Raw genomic sequence first — 15,154 nt, forward strand, 5'->3', positions numbered from 1 at the left:
CACAAAGGCTCCATTCTCTGGGGGCCTTGAGCTCATCTTTGCCTTATTTCCTCTCCCATAATTTGCCCCCCAACCTCTCCATTACCTCCACAGAGATGATAACCCTTTCCCTAGTAGTTGTTTTTGGTGGCCCTCATGTGTCTTGGGGGACTTGGCAGTCAGTCATCAGTCGCCCCCCTTAGTTGCTCTAGTTGTATGCAGCACTCTTCTGATCAGGGTCTCAGCCTGGGGACAGCACTGGAAAGAAAGGGGCTTGCTGTGCTGTGAACATCAGGGAGATGGGCATCATTTTTCTAATCCCTTTGGCCCACTCAACGTTCTCCTTTTCTTTCTGTATAAGAAATAAACACAGGAAACAACTCCTAACAGAGCTGCAAAACCAATTATCAAAGGGAATTAGCTAACAAAATAGAAATGCCTTAGGAAAGGAGGGCAGGAGTATTAATGGAGGAAATGACTTACATGAATTTTTAGTGTAAATTCCTGGGTGGAGATCTGGGTGAAAAGAGAAGTACTACTTCTGAATGCCAAAACCTTCAAGCCAGAAGACCCTTCCCCATTCTGTTTTGAGCATGGTAGGATGCTTTTCCAGTCCTTAAAGGAGCTGCAAAGGAGGAAACCAAAGGGCTTAGGAAATGCCATCATCTTTCTTGCTAGATGATGGTCTCTCCAGAGGTCACCCTAGTTTCCGATTAGGCCCCACTCACCAGAATTGACCTCCCTATTTTATCCCTAAGGACCTTTTATAGGGGTGGACCTGCCTCTGTGTGTGTGTGTGTGTATAGTGGTGGTGATGCTGGGGATCAAATCCAGGGCCTCATTCATGCTAGGCAAGTGTTCCAACCAGTGAGGTATGCCCCCACATACCTGCCCTCAGTATAGTAAGTCACTGCACTTACTATAGTGAGAAAATTTTAGGGCCCAGTCTCTATCCTAGTAGAGCATATAATCTTACTGGTCTAGCATGCCCTTTGGTTCCACAATAACTCTGCCTTCCAGCTTATGCTTCTCATTTTTGGGCTTCCTTCTAAAGCCCTGCAGTTAGATGAGAGAACTACAGAATTTTGTAATTATAAGAATATCTGGGAATTCCAATAGCAAATTATGATACCATGATATCTGATATCTGTCCTATGGCCTAGGGAGTTGTATGAGGGAAAGAATATGTCTAAATTGCCTGGCTCAATTTCTTTCTCCAGACTTTAGAGTATACAAGTACCTCAAGTTTAACGAATTTGAGGTAAATCTTATCTCTGCCACTTACTAATCTTACAACGTCAGGCAAGTAACTTCTATGCCTTAGCTTTTCCTCATCTGAAAATGGGGGTCATTTAAATACTAATTATATTATCCATATGAAATGTTAAGCACGTTCAATAAACGTTAGCTTCAAAAAGAAAAGTGGTGCATGACTGTTATCCCTCCCAATTGGGAGACTAAGGCAGGAGGATTGCAAGTTCGAGGCCAGCCTCAACAATTCAGTGAGAACTTGGGCAACTTAGTGAGACCCTATCTCAAAATAAAAAAAAGGACTGGGGATGTAGTTCAATGGTAAAGCACCTCTGGGTTCAATCTCAGTACCAAAAAAAAAAAAAAAAAAAAAAGGAAACAGTGGTAGCCATTGTAGGGCAAAGGTCATGTCCACTACAATACTGGCCTCACTTGTCTTCTTCAGAGCTTGATCACTCCTGTTTGAAAGTCCCTTTCCAAAACCTGATTTTTATTTTGTTGGGAGGCAGTTTCTCAGGCCTTGCAGTCCCTTCTTCAGGTTGGTATCTTCTACTACTGTGTTTCTCACGCTTTCTCAAAGTTTTGAGAATGGCTTTTTAGGTAGCAGAGAATGCACTGGACTGATGATATATGGTAGTTTAGGAAAAGAGGAATGTACACTCTATGAAGGCAATGGCTTTACCTTGTTCACTACTTCTTTTTAAAAATACCTTTATTTATTTTTACGTGGTGCTGAGGGTCGAACCCAATGCATGTGCGGGGCAAGCACTCTACTACTGAGCCACAACCCCAGCCCTGTCATTTCACTTCTATATCCCCAGCACATGGGAGTGACTAGTAATATCATGGGTGCTTTGTCATGTGTATTCAGTGACTGAAAAGAATCAGCAAAAGCATTAAGATGATGGGACTAATTTTCAGTGCAGTACAAGATAGGTACTATGGGTAGAAGACCAATATAAGTTGAATTTAGAGAAAAGAAAGTGAAATTGTTGGAAAAGCAAGGAAAATAGTTACATTATGTTTATTGAGTGCTTAAGCATTTAAGCATTTAAATGTACTATTCTGTAATCCTTAAAATTCCCCTATGTGTTAGGTACTCTTATTCCCATTTTACAGATGGGGAAACTGGGGCATTGAAAATAAAAGTTAAGCTGGGCACTGTGGTGCATGCCTGTAATTCCAGCGACTGGGAAGGATTAGGCAGGAGGATCACAAGTTTTAGGCCAGCCTGGGCAACTTAGTGAGGCCCTGTTTCAAAATAAAGGGACTGGGGATGTAGCTCAGTAGAACATACGGTGCCACTGCATTTGATTCCCAGTACCACAAAACAAAAGCAAAAACAAAAAAACCTACCCCCTCCAAAACAAACAAACAAAAAACACCCAAAAGTTAATTAATTTGCACCCAAATCACACAGATGACAAAAGGTAGAGCTAAGGTCCAAACTCAAGCGCTCAATTCGAGACATGTTCTTTCTTCACCTGGACACTATACTAGCATGGTTTCTTATCCATTTAAAAACTGAGACATGCCTCTGTGGGTGTATTCAGGGTCTACCTGTCTTTTTTATTTTTTTTATTTTTTTTTATTCCATTTGTCCTTACATGGCTATACCCTCCATTACAATTTTATTTCTATTGCACAGCACGACTTCTGCATGATTTGAAAAGTATGTTCTGCCTCTGGAACCAGTTCAAACTACTGCTTGGTCACTAGCTCTCTGACTCTGGCACATTGTTTAACCTGCGAGCTGGTTTCCTGTTATACCTGGGTTCAAATTTCAGCTCTGTCACTTAACGTGTAACTTTGGAAAAGTCATTTGATCTGTATCTCATTTTCCTTATAAAATAGGGGTAACATTCATGAGAAACAAATACGATAATCCATATAAAGCTCTTAGCACGGTGCCTGGGCATACAGACCCTTCCCATAATGTTAGATAGTATTATTCCCTCAACATACCGATTCTGTGATACTTGGTCCCTATCCTTAAGGTGCTCAAGAAACGCTGAGTTTAGGCGGGCCTAACTGCGTCGTGGGGAAGTAGTAAGGCTAGCAACAGAAGTTGGGCCTTGAGTTGATTAGGCGGAACCAGGTGTTGTGGGAGGCTTTTTCTTAAGTGTGAACTTAACGAGACCAGGAGATCCCGAGAGGTGTTTCGTTGGCTCTGCACACCGTAATTCCTCAATAAATTTGGCCACCTGCGGTCTCCCCCCCCCTTTTTTTCCCCTGCTGTCGTGGTTGTCACGACAGGACTGAGCAGAGGCCGACCAACACCAGCAAGCCCAAGGCCTTTGGCAGACGGAGACAGGCCACGCCCCAAACAGGCAGCAAGGCCCAAGCGCCTAAAGCTACTTCTATCGTGAAATTCCTGAATTCTGTCGCGATGAAACACCGCTCAACGTAGAGCCTAGCACCGGTGACCGGTCTCCATCTTTAGAATTGAAAGAATGAGAGCTGGCCAAAGGGGAATCCCGGTTTTGGGAGACTCGGGTACGGCGGCTGCCTGGGGACCAAAACGTCTCTAAGGTAAAGTTGCAGCCTGAAGCAATTTTTTGACCCCCGACACTTAATGGGCTGTCGAAGACCCGGATGTGTCTGGGACTGGCCGAGGTACCCATTAACGCGCCCCCGCTAGACCATCCCCCTCCTCCGTTTAAGATTGGACCGTAGGTATGCCAGTCATTACTTCTCCAGCCACTCACTCTTCAAGGGTGGGGTAAAGTCTAGGCATCCCATTTTTTATTGGTACGGCAAAGAAGAAGGGGGCGGGGTGGCCGGCTTAGGTCGTCCAATGGGCGTCGTGGCGTGTGGGTAAGGCGGAGCCGAGGCGCTTGGCAGCTGCCCAATCAGCGTCCTTGTTTGTGTGGTGCCGCCGCCGCCGGTGCAGCCGCCGCCGCCGCCGCTGCCCCCGTCTGTACCGCAGTGTCTGCTCCGCCCGCCCGCCCCGGTCCGGCCCGCCCCCCTCCCCCACCCCCGTCCCTCATCCCGTCAGCGGGATCCGGAGCCCACTGTGCGGTCGCCTCTTCCTTTTTCGACGCCTCCGCCGCCGTCTGAGGAGGCGAGCTAGCCGGGAGTTACACCGCCACCGCCAGGTGAGGAGCCTTGGCCTAGGCCAGCCTGGCCGCCCGCCCGCCCGGGGGCGGTGAGGAGCGAGGAAGGGAGGGAGGCTGGGAGGAGACGGTGGTGGCGGTGGTGGGGGAAGGGAAAGGTGGAGGGGCGGGGGGAGGGGAAGCGCCCGCGAGCCGACGCCCGCCCGCGCGCCCCCGCCTTGCGTCCCCTCCCCCCACCCCGGCACCGCGCGCCCCCGCCTCGCGCTCCCCCTTCACCTCATCCCCTCCCCCCCTCCGTGCGCGCTCCCCGGTCTTTCACTTCGCCCTCGCGCGCCCCCAGCTCGTGTCCCTTCATTTCATCTCCTTTTACTCTTTCTCCCCTCCCTCGCGCCCCGTTTTCCCCGCCATCCCCGCTTTCACTCACTACCTTCTGCCCGCCATGCTCCCCTCCTTTCCTCCCTAACGCGCCCCCCCCCTTTTTTTTTTAACTCTCTCCACCCCCAGTGGTGCCCTCAGGGTGCGGGGGCCGCTCCCTGCTTTCAGTCTTGTGTTTGAAGGCGAATGGGACAAATGGGGGATCCTTAAGGGTGAAGGAAGCAAAGGGTAATTATCTTTATTTAGGGAAAGGGATCAAGAGCGCAGAACCTTACCCTTTATTTCGTCGTCCACCGTTTCCTCGGCGTCCCGTAGAAGGGAATTGTCTCAGCTCGTGTGGATACTTCTGTAGCTACTAAACCACTCGTTTTCTCAGCTGGGCTTCTGGGACTGACTGGATTCGTTTCCCAGTTCAGAGCCTGAGGGTCGATGAAGCTAGAACTTAACTTCCTCAACCAAACCGGGACTCGGAGTACTTTTTGCCTCCCTGCTCCTATTTACACTAAGGTGCTAGCTACTTTTGCTTATGCAGAGGTTTAGATGCCACTTGCGACCCAGGGCAACCTTCTTCCCTCATAAAGGTGTTGTAGCTTCTTTGGGTGCTTCCCCAACATCAACTTTCCTCAAAACACAAGGTGTTAGCTCATAGGGATGGTGGGTGCTAAGGTGGAGATGGGGGCATTAATGGTGGGTGGCATGTGGATGCTGAGTTAGGTATCAGTCTTTTCTTTTGCAGTCGTCTGGCGAATTAGGTAACCTCTTGAGAACGTTTTCTCATCTGATAAATGATTATTTGGAGGACTTTTGTGTGTATGAGATAAGTGGGGATGCTTACTATATTTTGGCAAAGAGAAAGCAGTGTTTTCAGCCCTGACTGTAAAAGAGGGATTTGGACTGGTAGCTGATGGAGTAAAGCAGGTTTTACTGTTCCTAGTTGGAGAAGAACTGATGGATTTGTAGTTTTAGAACATTTCTAAATTATATTTTGAATAGATACTGCGTTCAAGTGGTACAAAATCAAATCTTCCCTCCTTCTGTCCTCTAGCTGTCCAGTCCACTCCTATTGCACATGGCTTCTGTATTTCTAGCAGCAGTATGGTTTCTATATTGTTGGAAATTAACCTGTGTGGGAGTTTAGTTCTAACTTTATTGCTATTTGCTATTACTGACTTCCTTGAAGTCTGAAAATCACTCAGATTCACATTTTTGGTGCTGGAGCATTCTTCATAGAGTATTGTACTAGTATATCATTTCTGTTGGTACTTGCTTGGGAAGGAGGTACTTGCTGCTTCTGGAGATGCTAAAGGTGGTGCTGTGGAGGGATTCAGTATATTTTAAGGGAAGGCCCATACCTGTTAGAAATGGTGTTTTTTGTTGTGTTGTTTCTTTTTTTGGTGGTGGTGGTGATTATTATTATTTTTTCCCACTTAATGCCCATTCCCTGGCTGTTTGAGGATAAGTTGGGTGAGGATATGCTTTCCTCTGGCTTTTTTAAGTAGATAGGTTGTATGAATAATTAGTTAACAGGAAGTTAATTAGTTAATAGGGAGTATTGGTCTGGTACGGCTGTCAGTTTAGAGGAATATATTTTTTAGGCTGGAGACAGTGGTGGTCATCATGGAATCAGACATACAAGTATTAAATCAGTAAGCATCAGAAGACTTAACCTGTAGATTGAGTGACCAAATTTGAGAAGAGAAGAGGTTTATGGACTTTGTCCTACCTATTATCCATAGCTGAAAACATTGAGGTGAGGGTGATTTCTGTTTGACAGCAGCATCCATCTTTATGACACTGTGGTTTGCCTCCCCTCACTGTGTATGATGTCTGTTAACTTCCTGTTTAGAGACCTTGGAAATATGGTCTGAATAGAAGTTGCTTTCAGATACTTCCCTAGAAACAATGTTAACCAGGTTGCCTGAATCGCCCTTCAAATCTAAGTTCTGGCAGTAACTTTTGCAAATGCTGTGTTTAGCATAGGTTCAAAGGGTGGTGGGAGAAGTGTGAGGAATTTGTTCTGAACCTCATAGCCTTAAAGTACTCTCAAAAGCCTGTGCTGTCTCCTCCTCTTGAGGGAATCTACTCTACACCTCTTTTTGGGGAGGAATTTCTAGCTGGGCCAGACTAGACCAATCATTTGGGTTTTGGGTAGAAAACAGCAGGATGGAAGAGGTGACAATGTGTCCGTGTGTCCTTGAAAGTATCCTAATCATATGCTGGGACTTCTGGATTCATCTTAGCTTTAAGCAGTGTGTCTTATATGTTGTATGTAAAGCAGGCCTCTTGTTTCAATTTACTGGATGAATTTTCCTTCCTTTTCTCCCCCACCTACCAAGCTGAAAGTGTATGTGTAGGGAAACAGCAGCTGTGCTGTCCTGGTTTCTAGACTCTGGAGCTTTTTCCATGTTAGCCACCCCATTGGGAGTCATGCTGACAAGCAGCCCCTCTGCACTTGGTCAGAATGCTCATGTAGCTTGGCTCATTGAGAAAAGCCAAACCAGCTTAGGTTGATTAAAACAACTGCTAGAGAAATTGTAAGATTTGAGCCATAACTGGAACCTAGGGATTTTCTTTTCCAGACCTTTGCAGTACTTAAAGCTCTGCATCATTACATATTAAGGCACAAATTTCTGAGGTAGTTTGGAGGGAAATAAGTGTGTGGGAGGCAGAGACCCCCCCTCCCCCAATTTGACTATAAATCTAACCCCGGCCCAAAAAAAAAGAAAAACTGTTCACCTCTTACTGGAGAAAAATTCAACCTATCAGACAATGCCACACAAAGTTGCAGTTCCCCTGCTGTTGGCTAAGCATGGGAAAAGATACATGAGGAAGTTCTGTTTCTGTTGAACTGGCTTTTGGGGGGAAAGCTTCTGTTGGCCCTGTTGTTTGGTTTATCCTCAGTAGTCTGTGACACTTTTTCTGTAGGTACTGATTGGGGATTTTGGTGGCTCCAGAATCTGTAAGGCAGAGAATTTCATTTCTGTGTAGTAGTGATAAAAGTTTTCTGAAGCATAGGTCTGATTTGAAATGGTTCCCTCCTCATGTTCTACCCTTACCTTCTTTCTTGTAGATGTGTAAAATACTCCTACACACTCCTACACAGCTTGAGTTCATGAAGCAGAAGAGGAATGATCCACAGTGATTAGGGCTTAACCTGTCTGAGGTGTTTCTTAGATGGTGGTTTAGTAATGTTTGGTGTCTCACTCAAAACCCACTAACCTATGCCACTGTTTTAAGTTGCTATCAACTGGAAAGAAGCTATGAAGAGTTTGGGTTATAGCATCAAAAGTAGCAGATGAAAAATGACACATATTTTGTTACTTTTGAGGTGTGAAATATTCAAGTGCCAGAGCTTCCAAGAATCATAGTAATTACAGAAGCATCTTTTAACAACATGTGAACTTAATTGTTAAAAATATTAACAAGTGAACTGCTAAGGAAATTAAGGAGAATGATAATTCTATATTCTTGAGACATTCTCTTTTTGCTTTTCATACCTGTCTAGCATACTTTTTTCTTTTTCTTTTTTTTGTAAATGATGGTATTGGGTATTAAACCCCGGTACTTGAGCTACATCCCCAGTCTTTTTTTGGTAAGGCAGGGTCCTTGCTCAGTTGCCAGTACTAGCGAACAACTCGTGATCCTCCTTTCTCAGCCTCCCAAGTAGCTGAGATTACAAATATACACAGTCTGCATTTAAAAAATATTTTTAGCTGTAGATGGACACAATATCTTTATTTTATTTTTATATGGTGCTGAGAATTGAACCCAGTGCCTCACGTGTGCTAGGCAAGCACTCTACCTCTGAGCCACAACCCCAGCCCCTACAGTCTGCATTTTAAAAATAATTCCAGGTATCTGAATCTGGAAAGGCCTACTTTAAGTCTCTTGTTCAAGGCTTTTTTTGGGTCAGGAGGTACTAGGAATTAAGCCCAGGGGTATTTTACCACTGAGCTACATCCCCAGCCCTTTTTATTTATTTTAAAATAAATCTCACTAAGTTGCTGAGGTTTTAAGTTGCTCAGGCTGGCCTTGAACTTGTGATCCTCCTGCCTCTGTCTATGGAGTCGCTGCAATTACATGCATCTGCCACTGTGCCCAGCAGAAGTTACCTTTTCAATGAGGCCTTATTCTGCCTTTCTTTAAAATTGTACCTAAGCCTGGATTTCACCTCTAATAGTCCTTCCCTGCTTTATTTTTTTCCCATAGCATTTAATTTTATATTTATTTGTTACATTTATTGCTTATTAGTTCCTCTTCTATGATGTAAGACCTTTACATATCCATGGTATTTATTTTGGTGTTTTGTTTAGTGCCTAGCATATAGTTAATACTTAATAAATATTTGTGGTCAAATAGGAATAATAACCTGTTCTCCTAACCTCATGTTTGTTTATAACAAATATGAAATGTGATAAGCATAATATGGAATCAAAAATCCTTTTGCCTCAGCCTCTTGAGTAGCTGGAATTACAGGTGTGCACCATCATGTCTAGCCTGTCACTCTTCTGTATTTCCACTGCTGGTCTCTTATTTGGAATATTGCCATAATTTCTTGTGGTTTTTAGTCTTCTTTCCTTTTGAACTCTCATCCTATTATCTTCAAAATGGTCTTAAAGGGCTGGGGCTATAGCTCAGTGTCAGAGCGCTTTCCTAGCATATGTGAGGCATTGGGCTCGATCCTTAGCACCACATAAAAATAAACAAATAAAATAAAGGCATTCTGTCCATCTACAACTATAATTTTTTTTTGGGGGGAGGGGTGCTGGGAATTGAATCCAGGGCTTTGTGCAGGTAAAGCAAGCAGTCTACCAACTGAGCTATATATCCCCAGCCTCAAAATTAAAAAAAAAAAAAAAAAAAAAAAAAAAAAAAAAAAAAAGTCTTACATTTATCCGATTGATTATTCATTCTACTTTCCCTTCTTGTAACTATTCAATAGTTTCCAGTCATTAAAATATAAAATGTAAACTTTGCATAGTATTCAAGGACCTTTTTGATTTTGACCTTTGCTCTCCTTTCCAGCCTTACTTCTCCACCTTATAGTTAATACATGAGCAAATACAGTTCTTTTAGTTTCCAGATCAGCTTCCAAATCTCATCTCAAATGCTGCATCCTCTGGAAGGCTTTTCCCTTACTTGCCCCAAAAGATTTAGATGCATTGTCTTCTTTGATCTCACTATACTTAATAAATATTGCTTGTTTCTCTCCAGGGGTCTATAAGCATCTTAAAAGCAAAAGATAGCATTTTATTTTTTAAACTATCTCCAGTGCCTGGCATGGTGCCTTTCACCTAAAAAATATTCAAAAATATTTGTTGAATAAATGAATATTCCTATGGGTTGAGAAAATGCCATATATATTTAGAAAATACCCCTTCTGTAGTGTTCTACACTACAGAGGAGTAGGAAAAAAGGATTGGAGTCTCAGTTTTGCCATTTGCTGTGTATGACCAATAGTCGAAGTCTTGATTCTGCCATTTACTATGTGTATGACCTTGATTGATTCACTTCAGGTCATTGAGCCTTAGTTTCCTCAACTTAGAAATGAGAATTGGGCTGGGGATATAGCTCAGTTTGTAGAGTGGTTTGCCTGTCAAGCAGAAGACCCTGGGTTCAATCCCTAGCACCACAAAAAAGAAGAAAGAAAGAAATGAGAATCAATGACTGCTTTGTCTGTTTCACTAGGTTTCTGTGTTAATTGAATAAGATTATGCATGGAAAGGTGCTTTTATAAACTGTAAAGTACTATATAATTATTAATTATATAACAATGTATTTGTCATACTGTTATGTGAGACAGGCTGAACTTCCCTTACAACTTGACTCAGTTTTTCCTTGAACATATTAAGTGCCCTTTCTTTTCACCTTTGAAATTGTAAATATTATTCTATAACATTGTTCTGTTCATATCTATTTTCACCAGTAGGCATACTGTACCCCTGAATATTATCCTGAAGCTTGGAGTTAAGGCTTTCTTCATATTCCAGTGGATTAAAAATGTTTATAAAATCCTAGGAAGTTGTGTTTTTCAAGAATTCCCTCAATCTTGAATTCTGTGATTTTTAAAAGAAATTTTTTAGATGTTGATAGACTTTTATTTTATTCATTTATTTATATGTGGTGCTGAAAATCGAATCCAGTGCCTCACACATGCTAGTGAAGCACTCTACCATTGAGCCACAACCCCAGCTGCATTCTGATTTTTTTTCCCCTCAGATTTCAAAAGAATTTGCATTTTCATAACTTAAAAAGAATTTTAACAATGTAAACTAGTTTGTTGAGCACTTTCTTTGTGTAGTGGTTTGTGGTACTTTAATTCTTACAGTGACTGTGAGGGAGCTATTTCACTCACTTTACATATGAGAGAAAACTCAATTATTAGGGAGGTTATCATTTTGTTAGAATCTCACAGATTAAAAAAAAAAAAAAAAGTGAATCCCACATAATTTGTACAACTCTAAAACTCTGCCTGACTCCAAAAGTTGTCTTAAAATTCTGCTAGTATTTCTTCAAGAAAATCTTCCTTTTAATCTTTTTTCAACAGTGGTTCTCTCAGTAAGTCTTATGTGAAAGAAGTTTACATGGTTCAATAGGTTTTTGAAAAAATCTGGAGTTAAGATTTTTAAAAAAGATTTTTTTTTTAGTTGTAGATGGACACAATACCTTTATATTACTTATTTATGTGGCACCTCACAGGTGCTAGGGAAGCACTTTGCCACTGAGCTACAATCCAATCCCTTCTCCCCTTTAAAGACAGATACTTTTTAGAAACTTCAGTAGTTTGTGGACTGCTACCCCCCCCCCCCCCCCCCCCCCCCCCCCGCAGTCTTTTGAGGCAAAGGTGCAGCTCAACAAACTTGGCTTTTGTGGTCAGTATTTTCCTAGAACTGTAACTAAGCTGCTGCTCCACCTTTCATCCTCCTTAGTAACAGGACTTCACTGTAAGGTTTCAACCTTGTGACTGAACAAAAATCCTTAAGTTAGGAGCAAGAAACTCTTTCTGTTGTATGACACCAAGAAAGCCATAAAACCCATCCTTATTTCTTTCTGTGAGACATACAAACACACCTGTGGATCAGAGAAGAAAAGAAACTCTAATTACCCTGTATCATTTAAAATTTTTATTTAGTAGGATGAAACTCTGTCTACCAGTGGAAAACATTAAGAAGAGTTCCTTATAGAATAACACATTTTTGGAGGTGGGGAAGTGCTTCAATCACTCTTTAGCCTTTATATGGCTAGATTGATGTATTGCTATCAGAGGAATTGAAACATTTGTTTCTACTGAAACAAGTCTTCCTATTGCCATGAAGAGGTGTCTAGAAGACCCTTGGAGTATGGAGCTATGATTTTCTATGGGAGTTTGATATGAACTGCATGACTCTCTTTGACTGATGGTTAAGTGTCCATAAATAACTAGTGTCACTCTAATGCCATTTTCTCTTATTTTGTAATTCAGATAGTGAAGAGTGCCTTAGTTCCTCAGCTGAGTTTGTTGAGAATTTGAAAATTTTGCCTTTTCAGAGTTGTTTGCAATCCTCAGGGTGGAACCAAGGGCCTTGTGCATTATTAGGCAAGGGCTTTACCACTGAGTTAACATCTCCAGCCCTTTTTTTGGAGTGTTTTAAATTCAGGTATTTTTTCCCAAATAAATGTGAACTAGGTCTCTTTCTCCTTTGAGGTCCAATCCTGAGTTTTCATTAGTCTGTATTTTTAACTCTTCACCTTTTTGGAGAGCTCCTCCCAGATTGAATTCTATATAATGCATTAATACTGAACTGAATCTTTCAAAGAATATGGGTGACTGGAAAAGGATCTTGTACACCTATATTTTGCAATCGACAGTAACATTGTAGAAATAGCAATTGCATCTTCAAAGAACCTTGAGGATTCAAAGGAATGTTCATTCTCTTGATTAAATAGTGGTAAAAATTTAAGATCTTTATCTAATGAGTTATACATACCATATGTACATATATTTAGAAGTTGTATCAAAAAATGAAATTTAAAAGTGTCTACTCGTGTGACTTTTGTGTTGTGTTCGAGATGTATTTGGGTTGAGGATGTGAAAAGACTGAATAAGTTATTGAAGGGTATAGAAAGGTATTAGAGGACAGTAAGACTTTTACCTACTGTTTTAAAGCTTTCTGAATTAGATGAAAAAGCCTTTGAAAACTAACATTTTAATTTTGTTAATTTTTTTAAAATATATTTTTAGTTGTAGTTGTACATAATATCTTTATTTTTTATGTGGTGCTGAGAATTGAACCCAGTGCCTCACTCCTGTCAGTCAAGCGCTTGACCACTGAGACCCAGCGCCAGCCCTTGTTAATTTTTGTCAATGTGCTGTTTAGCATACCCTCCATAGCTCTTTATTTTGCTGGTTATTCTGAAAAACTTTGTCAGTGTGTATATTTTGTGTTTGTGTTTTCTTGCTCTTTTAAACAACCCAACATTCTCAGTGTTGTGCATGAATTGAATTCTCTTGTTTGAATATGAGAACATAGTTTAGTACTGGTACTGCTCTTACTATTTTCACCTATTTTCTTGAAAGCTTTCCCTTTGCTGGGTGTGGTGGTGCATGCCTATAATCCTAGCAGCTCAGGAGGCTGAGGACTGCAAGTTCAAAGCCAGCCTCAGCAACTTAGCAAGCAAGACCTCAAAATAAAAAAAAAAAAAGATCATGGATGTGGGTTAAACTAGAATAACTTTTGGTCTTTTTTCACTGTATTCCCTACACTGTCCTTTATCCTTGTTCTAGGTAATATGCTTCCATTTATTTATTTATTTATTTCCTCTACTTCTTGTTCTTATTTTTTTGTTTTTTTGGTACTGGGGATTGAACCCAGGGCACTTTACCACTGAGATAGGGTCTCGCTAAGTTGTTGAGACTGCTGTCAAACTTGTGATTCTTATGCCTCAGCCTCCCAAGTTGCTGGAATGTACACTTCCACGACAGGATATGCTTCCATTTATCTTAGAGATTCTATTTCTGAGATTCCTAACGACTCCCATGAATCAAAATATTTTAGAGATATATTGGTCTAACTTCTCATGTAGAGGTAACACCTTTCATTGTACCATATACTTGACAAGTGGTCATCTGCTCTCTCTCGGTGTGAACATCACTAGTAGCTTATGAATTTACCATGAAGCCCTTGTCCATTTTTAGGCAGAACAGTATTTTAGAAAATTTACATGTAACAATTTTTATACTATAGAAGTATTACTGGTTAGTTTTATCAAACTTGAGAGAAAAAACAAATCTGCAATAGCCCTATGATAAGAAAACTACAGCTCAAATGAGAAAGCCCTGAGTTCAAATTTCTGCTCCACCCCTTATTTAGTTGTGGATCTTTTACTTCTTGGTGCCTGGCAAATAGTAACTATTTGGCAAATGTTAGCCATTCCTTTAAAGGTAATGGTAAACTGGCATACAGGGTTTGTATGTGGAGGGGTTAAGATGTACATAAGATTAAATTTATCAATTTAGGCTTTTAAAGAATGCAATTCAGTTTACAACATTTACATTGTTGTGCAGCCATCACCACTGTCTTCAGAACTCTCATTTTTCCAAACTGAAACTATACCCATTAAACAATCATTCTCTGTCTCCCCTGCATCCACCCCCGCAACCACCATTCTACTTTGTGTCTTTGACTACTCTAGGTATCTCATATAAATGGAATAATACAATATTTGTCCTTTTATGTCTGGCTTATTGTGACTTAGAATATCTTCAGGATTTGTACATGTTGTAACATGTCAGAATTTCATTCCTTTTATATATATATATATTTGTTTTATTTTATTTTTATTTGGGAGGGGTACAGGGGATTGAACTCAGGGGCACTCGACCATCAAGCCACATCCCCAGCCCTGCGTTGCTTGTCGCCTGTTTTTTTTTTTTGTTTGTTTGTTTTGTTTTGTTTTGTTTGCTGAGGCTGGCTTTGAACTTGAGATCCTCTTGCCTCTGCCTCCCTAGTAGTTGGGATTATGGGCGTGTTCTACCATACTCAGCTGTTCAATTATTTTTAATTATTTATTTTTTTTTTTTTTGTGGTGCTGGGAATCGAACCCATAGCCTTGTGCTTACAACTTTACCAACTGAGCTATCTCCCCAGCCCCTATTTTTAATTTTTTAATAACTCAATTTTTGGGGGTCTGGGGATGTGGCTCAGTGGTACAATGCTTGCCTAGCATGTGTGAGATGTGTGAGGCACTGGTTTTTATTCTCAGCACCACATGAAAATGAATAAATAAAGGCATTGTGTCCATCTACAACTAAAAATAAATTCCAGGTTTTTTTGTTACTGGGGATTGAACCCAGGGGCATTCTACTACTGAACTACATCCTCATCCCCCTCTAAAAATTTTTGTTTTGGCTAGGCATAATGAAGCACACCTGTAACCCCAGTGACTTGGGCGCTGAGGCAGGAGGATCATGAGTTCAAGATCAGCCTCAGCTATTTAGTGAAGCCCAAGCAACT

At 41.3% G+C, this 15,154-nt stretch overlaps 1 protein-coding gene across 2 annotated transcripts in view; it reads left to right on the forward strand.

Moving 5' to 3' along the window:
- The first annotated feature begins 4,137 nt into the window (after positions 1-4,137).
- Positions 4,138-15,154, forward strand: part of Gatad2b (GATA zinc finger domain containing 2B) — a 105,792-nt gene continuing 94,775 nt past the window's right edge. For both annotated transcript variants that reach the window (XM_047539709.1, XM_047539720.1), the window contains exon 1: positions 4,138-4,328. The gene's annotated coding sequence lies outside the window, so the exon portion shown is untranslated. The remainder of the gene's footprint in view (positions 4,329-15,154) is intronic.

The sequence above is a fragment of the Sciurus carolinensis genome, chromosome 1, assembly GCF_902686445.1.
Source record: "Sciurus carolinensis chromosome 1, mSciCar1.2, whole genome shotgun sequence".
Lineage (NCBI taxonomy): Eukaryota > Metazoa > Chordata > Mammalia > Rodentia > Sciuridae > Sciurus > Sciurus carolinensis.